The sequence below is a fragment of the Takifugu flavidus genome, chromosome 17 (genome assembly GCF_003711565.1).
Source record: "Takifugu flavidus isolate HTHZ2018 chromosome 17, ASM371156v2, whole genome shotgun sequence".
Taxonomy (NCBI): domain Eukaryota; kingdom Metazoa; phylum Chordata; class Actinopteri; order Tetraodontiformes; family Tetraodontidae; genus Takifugu; species Takifugu flavidus.
Window position 1 is genome coordinate 9,438,008 of NC_079536.1, and position 12,336 is coordinate 9,450,343.

Sequence of the window (12,336 nt, forward strand, 5' to 3'; positions counted from 1 at the left end):
TTTCCAAATGAAAGGCATGAGTGGAATTTGTTGTCTGGGCTCTGACATGGGAGAGAAGACAATTGAGATGAGGGTAAGGATGTCAGAAATAACACAGAAGAGAAGTGTGGCGCCACCTCTACCTTCAATGGGACCTAGCCTGCCCTTCAGTGAGAGAATAAAGGCATTATTATAGAGGCTCAGTTCTGGCTGCACATGCCTCAAATGCCTTTTTAATCAAAAGAAAATAAACCTGACAAATTCACATATTGGTGTATCTGAGGGATAACCTCCCTCACTGAGAATTAAAACCTGCTGTTGAAGTTTGGGGTCTTCTTACTTCCATGCCTGCTACCTAAACACATCAGAAAATGGCACACCCAGTGTTAGGTTGAAGGAAAGAAAAACAAACACTCACATTCTTATCCAGGAACACAAATAACTTTACAAGGTTAACTTTTGGTCAACAAACAAATGATAGGATGATTAAATATAATACAAAAAGTCTGTTGTGTTCCCATATGTAAACCATTTGGCATCTATTCTATTCTGTTCAGTTCTATTTTATTCTATTTTAAACACGACAGCGTTTGGGGCTGTCTTGTAACCACCATACAGCTCTTGTTTCAGGGTCTTTAAGGCTGGATTTCGGTGGCTTCTTCTCTCTATTATTTCAGACAGAGCTATTGTCTTAACATAATGAGTCCCTGTAGAAGACTCTGATCTGGACTGTCTTTTCTCAGTCTTCCTTAATTTCTATAATTACTTCTGTAAATTTTCTGCTCAGGAAAGTCCTCGAATGAAATCAGTCTGTGTTGAATGAAATGCAACATCCTAAGTAGCAAAGGCATGTTCCAATCTCCGAGACAAAGATGCTCCCATTCAGGGATAATGGGGGTTGGAACAAATGTAGGCACTGCTGACACAAACATGGCTGTTTCTGTCACATAAACATTGCCTGTTTGGAGATCGCAGAATGCAAACTTTGTTGCAAGAAGTGGTATGAAGTATATGTAGAAAAGTAGAGAGAAAGTAGAAACACAGATGTGGAACATACAGTACAGTTATTACAAAAAAGCATTTTTACTACAATAACTTGGTGATCCTATTGACTCAGTCTCTTTTTTTTGGTTTATCCTGACTGAACTTTGAACTTATAGCTGGCTACTGTTGAATGCTCTCTAGGGGTCATTGATGTTTAACTTTTTCATCTCAGTCAAGTTGGGGCAAAAATTGACAAACTCAACAGTACACATTTCTCCCTCGTGATCGATTATAATTGTGTAAGCTTTGCCAGTATCACCATAACAGTGGTAATGGTGAGTACTCAAGACTGAGTCTTAAAAAGTGCTATCGAAAATCCCTATTATATAGATGTGCTAAAACATAAACATGATGTAAAGGCAAGAGCAGAATTGGACAAAAATATGCTCAGTAACATTTTTATTATTATAAAAATTATTTATTTTATATAAGAGTGCTTGACTCAGTATGACCTACTACCTTCAGAGTTGCATGTGCGTTTGAGCAATGCTTGAGCCTGATTGCTACTATTAAACACTGGAGCACGTAGTGCAGTGTTAGAGTATAGTGATGTTAAAGCTGGATTTAAAGGTTTATGATGGCAATTCCAAGCACATGAAGTAGTGATTCCGGGTGTGATTCATCACTGAGTCATAATCTTTAAAAAGCAACATTCCTGCTCTGTAGCTCTGAACTGTTGATTGTTGCAAGGCAGTTTCATTCACATCAACGTGCTTAAGGGGAAAAATAATCACCCTCCACAATAGTTGAGAATCCATCAAAATAGCTGATATCACTTCCCTGTAAACAATACTGTCAAATGGAAGAGGATATATGTTTGAAGCTGAGTGACATGCCTGAATTTCTTTTGTTTGCAAGGGTATACCAATAGTCTGAGCTCCATCACCTCTTTCAAAAATGTCACATTTCAAGGTTTACTAGTCCACACCCAGCATGTACAATATGGACACAGTATGGACACAGATTAAATAATGAGAAATCATAGCAACGTGAACTGTCTTGACTGTGGTTGTGTTTGAGGGATGCAAAACATTATCTTGAAATGTTGAAAATTGGTTATATACTGTTTATTGTACTTATATAGTTTTGTTGCACATGTGTCCCTTTAATGCTAATGTGTGAGGAGAAGATACTGCTGACACAAAGGTTTGTCCTGCTGGATGAAGAGCATGATGAAGGTGACATTGGCTACTCTACTTCAGACAACCTTCTATGCAATGCTGCAAAATCAATAGGCAGAGTGAAGATAGGTTATGCGTAATAAGAACTAAATCATTGCCAAGCTCTACTCTTTGTTTCACTCCTGTAATCATAATGGGATTCTTTTGTAAATAAAAGTAAACTAAACAGTGTGAATTCAAAGGCTCTGGATTCTTTTTATACAGACCATAATTTGTATAATCACATTGACTTAAGGTTAAAACCCTGGACAGTGGAATACTCCCTATTTATAGAAATCTCTGATCATGTTACCACCCATTTAAAAGAGAAAAAGCAGATAACACTTTGTGAACATGGAAGCATTAAGAAAAAAATGTTCAGGTCAATCGGTCTGGTCAGCTAGTCAGTCTATCAGCCAATCAGTGAACCAGTCTCTCATGTACAGTAAGTGGGGTGCAACAGATGATCTCTAATGAGCTTGGAGCCTCCGAATCATTCCAGTGGGCCTCGCTACATTCCACTGGCTCTAATAAGACCATTTCCCGCTCTGAGAGCTGATAGCGGCTTCATTAACCACACCATGAACGTGCACAGGAAGCCGCTAGGGGGTTTATTAAGGTTTTATTACGCAAAAGGAACCAGGGCCATTTTAATTGGAATCTACAAGGAAGGTGAGAGGTGGTGGAATAAGGCAGAGGAGAAGAATGCATCTCAGGTTTTCACTCATTTCTCTATCCTGAGAAAATCAGAGGTGGCAACAAAGGAGGGAGATAAATAGAAATGTGCCGCAGAAATAGGATAATACTCCTGAGGGTGAATTTCTGTCTGCTGCTTTTTCTCTCACTCCTGCAGCTAACCTCAATCTAGTTGTGGCGATGGCAGGCATCTCAAGCTGTGTGAGGCATCTGACAGAATCCAGCTGCATATTTTCAGATGTTTTATGAATTTGGGTTGAATCTAAGTATGGGTACCTCTAAAGTTAGTTCACAGCCTAAATTTAATGAGATCTTAGTGTAGATTTATTTTATGTCAGAGTGTAGTCGGTAAAATGAGATACTTTCTAGATGCTTTTAGCTGCAGTGGGGAATATTAGGTCTCATTGACTGTGACAGTTACAGTGATACTGTGACTTTGTTTCTGATGGTTTTCAGCAAAGATTTGCCTGTTTTTTTGTGATGTACACAAGTTGAATTGTCTGTATGAGTTCATATGACAATGTGCGAGTGGCGGAACAGTGAGTCTCATGGATCTAAAACAATGTTGACAGCCAAAAGAGCTGCTCAGAGATCAGACTGAAGAACAGAGCTTCCAGTGTGGGTTCCACCCTCGCATCCTTATTTTCACAAACCAAGCCCAGCAAACTAGTCCCTCCATGATTTCTGATGATTGTTTTGATCATCAACTCCACACCGGTGACTGTCTGCGTGTGTTTTCTGGTCGAAAATCGTTCTGTATTACACCTCCGTTTGATATCCTTTACCCTCATTTCCATGTAGAACATCAGAGTGGTGTGAGTATGCAGACAGGGCATGGAGTGAACTCCCATGTACAGTGATCATGTCACACACATTTTAAACACAGAGGGAGAATGCATGTCAGGTTCCCAGCTTCTGGGAACTCTATTGTGTTTTTTTTCCCTGCAGGGGGCGTGGTGGAGCCACGTCCCAGCCGCAGCTGGCGCCAGGGACTGGTGCACCTGCAGATGATCGGTGATCAAGCCACCTATTTATGGACTGTTCTCACGGCTTGCCAGTGTTGGCGTGTTTTGGCTGATTCCGAAAACCCTGACTACACCTTCTCGGATTCTCGTTGAGACTAATTCCTGTGTGGATTATTTGGAACTCGATTTTTGGACAATCGTTTGGATTCTTTTTTTTCGGACTACTTTTTGACCCCGCTCGGGATTGTTTGCCGTGAGTTTGCCTTTCCGGCTTGGATTTAGAATTTATCGTGGTCTCCATCTCTTGTGAGTTAATACACTCCTGTGATCTTCAATAAAGTTTCTTGGGAGACGAACTGCCACTGTGTGCTGCCTGCTTTCGGGTCCTGGTACAACCGCTCGTAACAATGCAGCTTTAGTGATTTAAGGTTTGATGTTAGTGTTGGAGTGTTCTGTTGACTGGGAAAACCTAACATGCACAGCTTCAAAGATCTGATAGTTTTAGGCCGCAAAAAACTCTTTTGATGGATTTTTAAAGTTCCATTATGGGATGTCCATACCAGATGTCCAAACCAAAAGGGTCACTAGAAGAATATGATTTTAAGAAATACTGTTAAGAAAATGTAGAAAACATTCAAAGCAAGTGATGGCTTCAAAGGCAAAGGTGGTCTGAAAACACACATTTGAAGCAAAACATTTCTGCGTAGTCTGTGTGATATAGAGTATTTACTTTTATATAGTTGTATAGTCAAAAGGTTTACGGCTCTGACTTAACTTTGCATGATGTTTGTCGGCTGAAAACTTCACATGCGTAGCATGAACATCTGACCAGAGTGTCACAGCGACTCTTAATCTGGTGGCATCTGGAAAATAATGTCAAATGTAGCTTGAAGTTGAGGACTACATTTAGAATAAGTCCCAGCAGCAACAATACAAGGTTTGTTTTCAATCTGTCTCTTTTCATTTCTCTCTCTTTCTGATGCGCAGATCTCCAATTTGTACTTACTGGAACACAATGGGGGGGGGGACTCCCAAGAATTCAGCAGCCACCTACAAGCAACATCTGAATTTAATTGTGCATGGAGGAGCGGAGGGAGGAAAATATTTTCTGTACAAGTTAAATATGTTGCGTTCCCCTTCAACACTACATCAGCAGTACCACCAAGAAAAACAATCTTCCACACTGAGGGAGGGATGAAATACTGCCATTTTGATTGTTAAAAAGAAGAAAATAAAAGGTGGGCAGCCCTTAGACTCTGATGATGAAAATGGATGATATCTTAGAAGGAATGCTATGACCTACAAATGCATGGAAGCCAAGATAACACAAACACAATCTGAACTTCATAAAGAAAGTCATGAATTATTTTGGGTATTCTGATGAAAACTGAACTTTTGACATTGTATGAACTTTTGACATTGTAAATGTGGACAGGATTTTTATTTTTTACCTAACAAATAGTGTATTTTTGTGTGTTTCTGTGCCCATCCTCTCTCCTCTCCTACCTATTCTATCCTCTACCTGTCCTCCCCCCTCTCCTCTCTCTCTCTAAACAGCTGGCCATCAGCAGGAGGGTCCCCCTGCATGAGCCTGGGTTTCTTCCTGTTAAAGGGGAGTTTTTCCTTGCCACTGTTGCTTATTTGGGGTTAGGTCCTGGGATTCTGGAAAGTGCCTTGAAACAATTTTGATTGTAAAAGACGCTATATAAATAAAGATTGATTTGATTGAAATGACAAATAAACAGATAACATCCTGGCCAAAGATGACCAGTCTTAAAAAGGTGAAACACAGAGAAAAGATGATGAGTTGCACTTTCATCTGGAGAATCTGCATCTTCAAACATGCAGAATTAATTTAGAGTTTGAATTCTGCAGAGAAAGAGATTAGATGAAAGGGAATTTCAGATGCTGTGTAAGAGGGTACAACTTTTTACAGGTAAAAGTAAGAGAAAAAGGCAGTTTGCCTGTTCTGCAGGTGTTTTCTCAATCCTTAGTGTGAGAGAATCTGTGTGAGACCTGTCTAGGACTGACTCTGACTTATGCTGATTAGGACAGAGTGGTGGGTAATATTACGGGCATTTTAAAGAGTGTATTTAAAAAAAGGAATACTTACTGCAGATTCAGACAAAACTGTAAAGGACAGCAAGGTTTTTCATGGAAAATGTATTTCTGGACAGATAGAGGGAGACCCAAAACTCCTCCTAGCTCAACAAACTGACCATGAACTTTTCCAAGCAGCTGATTCAGCTTGCATCTGTCCACTTAGTTTGGAATTCACCACAATCTACAAAAAACACACAAAGGCCCAGAGACGACACACACTGTTTGGAAGCACTGAAGAGATTACAATGACATTTAAACCAAACAAATCAGTTTGCTAACTATCACATGTCACAATTAAGATTTATTCATTCATTCATCTTCTGTTATTACAAATAATTGGGTGCACTTGGAGCCTATTCCAGTAGTCACCAAGCAACAGGCAGGGATTCATGAGTGCATATATATATTTATCTGTAGACAGCTATAATAGTTCCCTTAAATATTTAAAGATAGGTTTTCCCAACAGATACATGCAGTCAGATCAAAATGGTTTAGTCTTACTTGTCTCAAAACTTGGTTTATCATCCAACTGGATTATTTTGTATGAAGCTTAAGTCTGGATCACTTTGTCAACTAACTGGCTTCGTCAGTCGGAGGTCACCAAAATTAACTTGGAGTCGGTGTGTAACTACACAAAAACGATGTCGGACTCCGTAGCATTCTCTGGTCCCCTCCCCAATCTGGCCAGCGATGAGATGTTTAGCCGCATGTCGTCGCTTCATCGCTGGCTGACACGGTGGTGCCCCGAAAACGAGGTAGCCTTTATAGACAATTGGAGCAACTTTTGGGGAAAACCTGGTCTGATTAGGAGAGACGGTGTCCATCCCACAAGAGATGGTGCTTCTCTCATTTCTAGTAATCTGGCTAATTTTATTAGACCCAAAGTGACCTGACAATCCTGGGTCCAGACCAGGATGCAGAGTTGTAGTCTTACACACCTCTCTGCTGCTTCCTTAGAACCCTCATCCACCAACAATAACATATTTAACACTATAGAGATAGTCTCTGTTCCACGGTTAAGAGTTCACCAAGCACAGAGCAGGGGAGCGGTCAATCACCAAAATCTTATTAAAATTAATACTGAAGCACAAGTTGGAGAAACTAATATCACAATTAAGTGTGGACTGTTAAATATTAGATCTCTTTTGTGTAAATCCCTGTTAGTACACGACCTGATAGCAGATCATCACATTGATTTATTTTGTCTTACTGAGACCTGGCTTCAGGAGGAGGAGTATGTGAGCTTAAATGAATCTACTCCTCCTACCCATCTTAATTATCATATTCCACGTGTTACTGGTCAAGGAGGGGGAGTGGCAGCAATCTATCACTCCAAGTTATTAATTAATCCCAGACCAAAACATGGCTTCAGTTCATTTGAAAGCCTGACTCTTGGCATCACTCATCTGAACTGGAGGACAGAAAAGCCACTTCTGTTTGTAGTTGTATATCGGCCCCCTGCTGGTCCACATTCAGAGTTCCTGTCTGAGTTCTCTGATTTCTTATCTGACTTGGTCCTTAGAACGGACAAAGTCATTATCATTGGAGACTTTAATATCCATATGGACGTTATAAATGACAGCTTTAGAAATGGCTTCATTTCATTACTTGAGTCAGTTGGTTTCCTCCAGCAGATAAACTAACCAACTCATAGCTTTAACCACACCCTAGATCTAGTCCTGATTTATGGTGTTGAGGTAGAACATGTGTCAGTGTTCCCTCAGAACCCAGTCCTGTCAGACCATTCTTTGATCACTTTTACATTTATGATTAAGGATTCTTCTATGCTCAGAACAAAGTCTTACTATAGCAGATGTCTTTCAGATAATGCTGTAGCTAAGTTTAAGGAAGTGATCCCTGTGCTAATCCCAGGACCACTGTGCGTTTCCCCAGGGATCAATCACTAATAATCTTAGCCCTGCTGAGGTTGACTCTATTGCTGAAGGTGCAGCAACCTCACTGAGAATCACACTTGATTCTGTTGCCCCCCTGAAAAAGAAAATAGTAAATCAGAGGAGGTGTGCCCCCTGGTATAATTCACATATCAGGACCCTCAAGCAGAAAGTGCGAAGACTGGAAAGGAAGTGGCATTCTTGTAAAATAGACAGCTATCATGTAGCCTGGAAAGACTGTCTATTCGGTTAAAAAAAAGGCCCTTCGCAAGGCTAGAACAGCTTATTTTTCTTCTTTGATTGAGGAAAATAAGAGCAACCCCAGGTTTCTTTTCAGCACTGTGGCCAAATTAACTAAGAATCACAGTGTTTTAGATCCACGTATCCCTTCTTCCCTTAGTGGTGAAGACTTCATGAGCTTCTTCACTGATAAAGTTTTAGCTATCAGAGAGAAAGCTAACCAGGCTATCCCAACAACTGGACCATCACCAGATGTGCCGACTGTGGGAACATACAGGTTCTCCAACGAGCCCTTAAACTCCTTCAGCCCTATATATTTTTCTGAGGCGTCATCGCTAATTCAGAAATCCAAGACCACCACGTGTCTTTTAGATCCCATCCCAACACACCTGTTGAAGGATGTTCTACCACTGATAGGCAGTTCTATCCTGGACCAGATCAATGGTTCTTTAGTGTCAGGTTATGTACCCCGGTCCTAGAAGGTGGCAGTGATTAAGCCGTTGCTTAAAAAACCATCACTGGATCCTGATGTCTTAGCAAATTATAGGCCAATATCCAACCTTCCTTTTATCTCTAAAGTTCTAGAGAAGGTGGTGGTGACTCAGTTACTGGAGCACCTGCAGAGGAACAGCCTGTTTGAGATGTTTCAGTCAGGCTTTAGAGCTCACCACAGCACAGAAACAGCACTTCTTAAAGTCACTAATGATCTTCTCATAGCTTCCGATCATGGACTGGTCTCTATGCTGGTTCTGCTGGACCTCAGTGCTGCTTTTGATACAGTTGATCACAGCATCCTGTTACATAGACTGGAACATGTGATTGGGATTAAAGGGACAGCACTAGACTGGTTTAGATCATACTTATCTGATAGATACCAGTTTGCTTATGTCCATGGTGTTCCCTCCTCATACAGTAGGGTTAGCCATGGAGTTCCTCAAGGTTCTGTACTCGGACCAATCCTCTTCACATTGTACATGCTTCCCTTAGGGAACATTATTCGGCAGCATGGGATACATTTTCATTGTTATGCTGATGACACTCAGCTCTATTTATCCATGAAACCCGAGGAGACAGAGAAGTTAGTGAAGCTCCAGACCTGTCTTAAAGACATAAAGTCCTGGATGTCTTCAAATTTCCTCCTCCTTAACCCAGGAAAAACTGAGGTCATGGTGTTTGGTCCTGAACCTCTGGGATAGATTAGATCACATGATCACTCTAGATGGTATCTCATTAACATCTAGTCTCTCTGTGAGGAATCTAGGAGTAACTTTTGATCAAAATCTCTCCTTCAACTCACACATTAAATTAGTCTCTAGAAGTGCCTTTTTTCACTTGAGGAACATCACAAAGATCAGGAAGCTGCTGACGCGGCATGATGCTGAAAAGTTAGTCCATGCATTTGTTACTTCCAGGCTGGACTACTGTAACTCTTTATTATCAAGGTGTCCAAACAACTCTTTAAGAAGCCTCCAGTTGATCCAAAATGCTGCAGCCAGAGTTCTGACAGGTATTGACAAAAGAGATCACATAACTCCTGTATGCTTCATTGGCTGCCCGTTAAATTTAGAATAATTTTTAAAACCCTTCTTTTGACCTACAAAAGAGAGGCCTAGCTCCATCCTACCTGGAGGAGCTAGTGATACCTTATCAGCCCAATAGACCGCTCCGCTCTCAGAATGCTGGTCTACTTGTGGTTCCCAGAGTTTCTAGGAGTAAAATGGGGGGCCGAGCATTTAGCTACCAGGCCCCCTGCTGTGGAACCAGCTCCCTGTCCAGGTACGGGAGGCTGACTCCATCGCTACTTTTAAGATCAGACTCAAAACCTACCTCTTTGAAAAAGCTTATTGTTACTAATTCAGTAGTTCCAGTTACTATCATAGACAGACAAATTATCATACTTAGGGGGTCGTCTAATCGTTTAGTCACAGCTTAGTTATGCTGTTATAGGCCAAGGCTGCCGGGGTCCGGAAACATGATCACCTGACAGGCCTCTGTCACTCCACTGGGTCATGGTTTCCTCTCCTCTCCTCTCCTTTCCTCTCCTCATCAAGCAGACTAGTTCTTGTGTAGTTTTTCTGCTTCTCCCCCCCCCTCTATTTATTTACAGGTATCACCGCCCTCGGAGCTGCATAATGACCTCCGGCCCCGCTGAAGTGATTGTATATCATATTTTTTGTGTGTGTTTCTGTGCTCTGTGCCTCTCCCCCTCCTCCTCCTTCTCCTCTCCTCTCCTCTACCTCCCCTTCACTCTACTTCTCCTCTCCTCTACCCCTCCCCTCTCCTCTCCTCTCCTACCTATCCTATCTTCTACCTGTCCTCCCCCTTCTCCTCTCTCTTTACCCAGCCGGCCATCAGCAGGAGGGTCCCCCTACATGAGCCTGGTCCTGCTCAAGGTTTCTTCCTGTTAAAGGGGAGTTTTTCCTTGCCACTGTTGCTTGTCTGGGGTCAGGCCCTGGGATTCTGGAAAGCGCCTTGAAACAATTTTGATTGTATAAGACGCTATATAAATAAAGATTGATTTGATTTTGATTTAAATAAGATTTACAATAATGCAGTTGTCTGTCATCTGTTCAGGTATCTTTTTGTTAGAAGCCTAACTCTAAATATAATGAACACACAATAAGCACTTATTTTATCATGAAACTAATTCAGTGAAGTAAATTTCCTTAAAATTCCTCATACCTTTCCTGTCAACCCCAGGAGGAGGGTCAAATTAAATATAAAGTTATGCAAGATAACAATTATCATTTTCTACTTACAGACTTCAGTTTTGTTGTCCACATCTACACATTATTGTACATTTATCTTTATGAGGACACTCATAGACATAATACATTTGCAGATACCTTTAATCCTCTTAATCCTCATACACATCTTTGATGACATGATGACTCAACAAAATGAAGTGAAATGAAATGCAAATTTTTATCCTCAATGCATGCATAGGCACATCACAATCAAGATTAACTAATTCAAGCACCTTCTTCAAAACCCTGCTATTAGTAATAAAGGTTATGGGGGTGAGGTTATTCCAGCAGACATAATACCTGATAGGAATAAAGAGGGGATTTTTTTTCTAGGATTTCTAGGATTCAAAATCATGCTCTGGCCAATCAGCCACATTTATGCCTCATCGACAACAGATCAAGCTGGTCAGTGAAAAGAGAAAAACATTTTTTAATCATGAAAAATCTCATATATATCAAGAGCAGCAACGGGATCATCTTGAGGAACTATTGCTAACATTACTGCAGCGTCATGTGCAATAATTAGAGCTGATGTTTCTGCTGCTGAAGCCATCAAACTTTTTGCTGAGTGGACTAACTGAAACACTGTTGCTGTGTGAATGTGAACTAGCCTCGTAGGGTGAATGAGAAGAGAATCGAGGACGAGCTGACATGCAGGCTCTCATAGCTGATAAGGCCTCTCTGGCTGTGGTGCAGACTGTAGATTAAGCTAAGGGAGGTAAAATCTGGCTCATGAGGATGAGAAGAAGCAAGGATGTTGGTGATCAGCAGAGGCCAATATCATTATCTCCAACACCGCACCCTGTGCCTTCACTCCAATCCAACTCTTCCTGGAATAGTCTCATCCTACAGAGTGAGCTATAAATAGCTCTCCCGCAACTCCCATGCAAATTATTTATACAATGTCTCACAAAGTTAATGTAAAATACCTCAATTCTGTAAGAACAGTCAGCCAGAATATTTAGGATGCCATTTTATTATTGATCGGATGCATTATGTATTTAGTTAGCTAATTATCACCAACATGTACTCTCATGTACGGTATATGTGGCATCCTATGCTCATTAACCTGTTACCCCCCCCCCCCCCAAAAACACCAAATTAGCATCAATGGCTGTCTGTGCGCCATTATGGAAGATGTATTATTACTGTCAGAAAAATGTGCAGCCTTCCACGATGGCCGACACGCTGATGATTTGGTTGCTGGCAAGTCTGTGGCAGACTAATTGAACATACAGTCACGTAGTCTCCATAGAAACAATGCTGCTGGGGGGAACAATGAGTCCCAGCCATTCCCATGTACACACAGCTTTCATCAACAGAGCAGTTGTAAACCGTTGACCTCGTGTTTTCACCATATATCAAGTCAGAGACTTGAAGTGCTCGCAGCCAAAGTTTGACATTTTCCAGCCATGGACACACAATGAGATAATATCAGTACCCTTGCATGGTGACACGCATTCCAGCCTCCCATGTTCTTTCTCAACGCAGCTCTGAAGGGCTGCTGTAG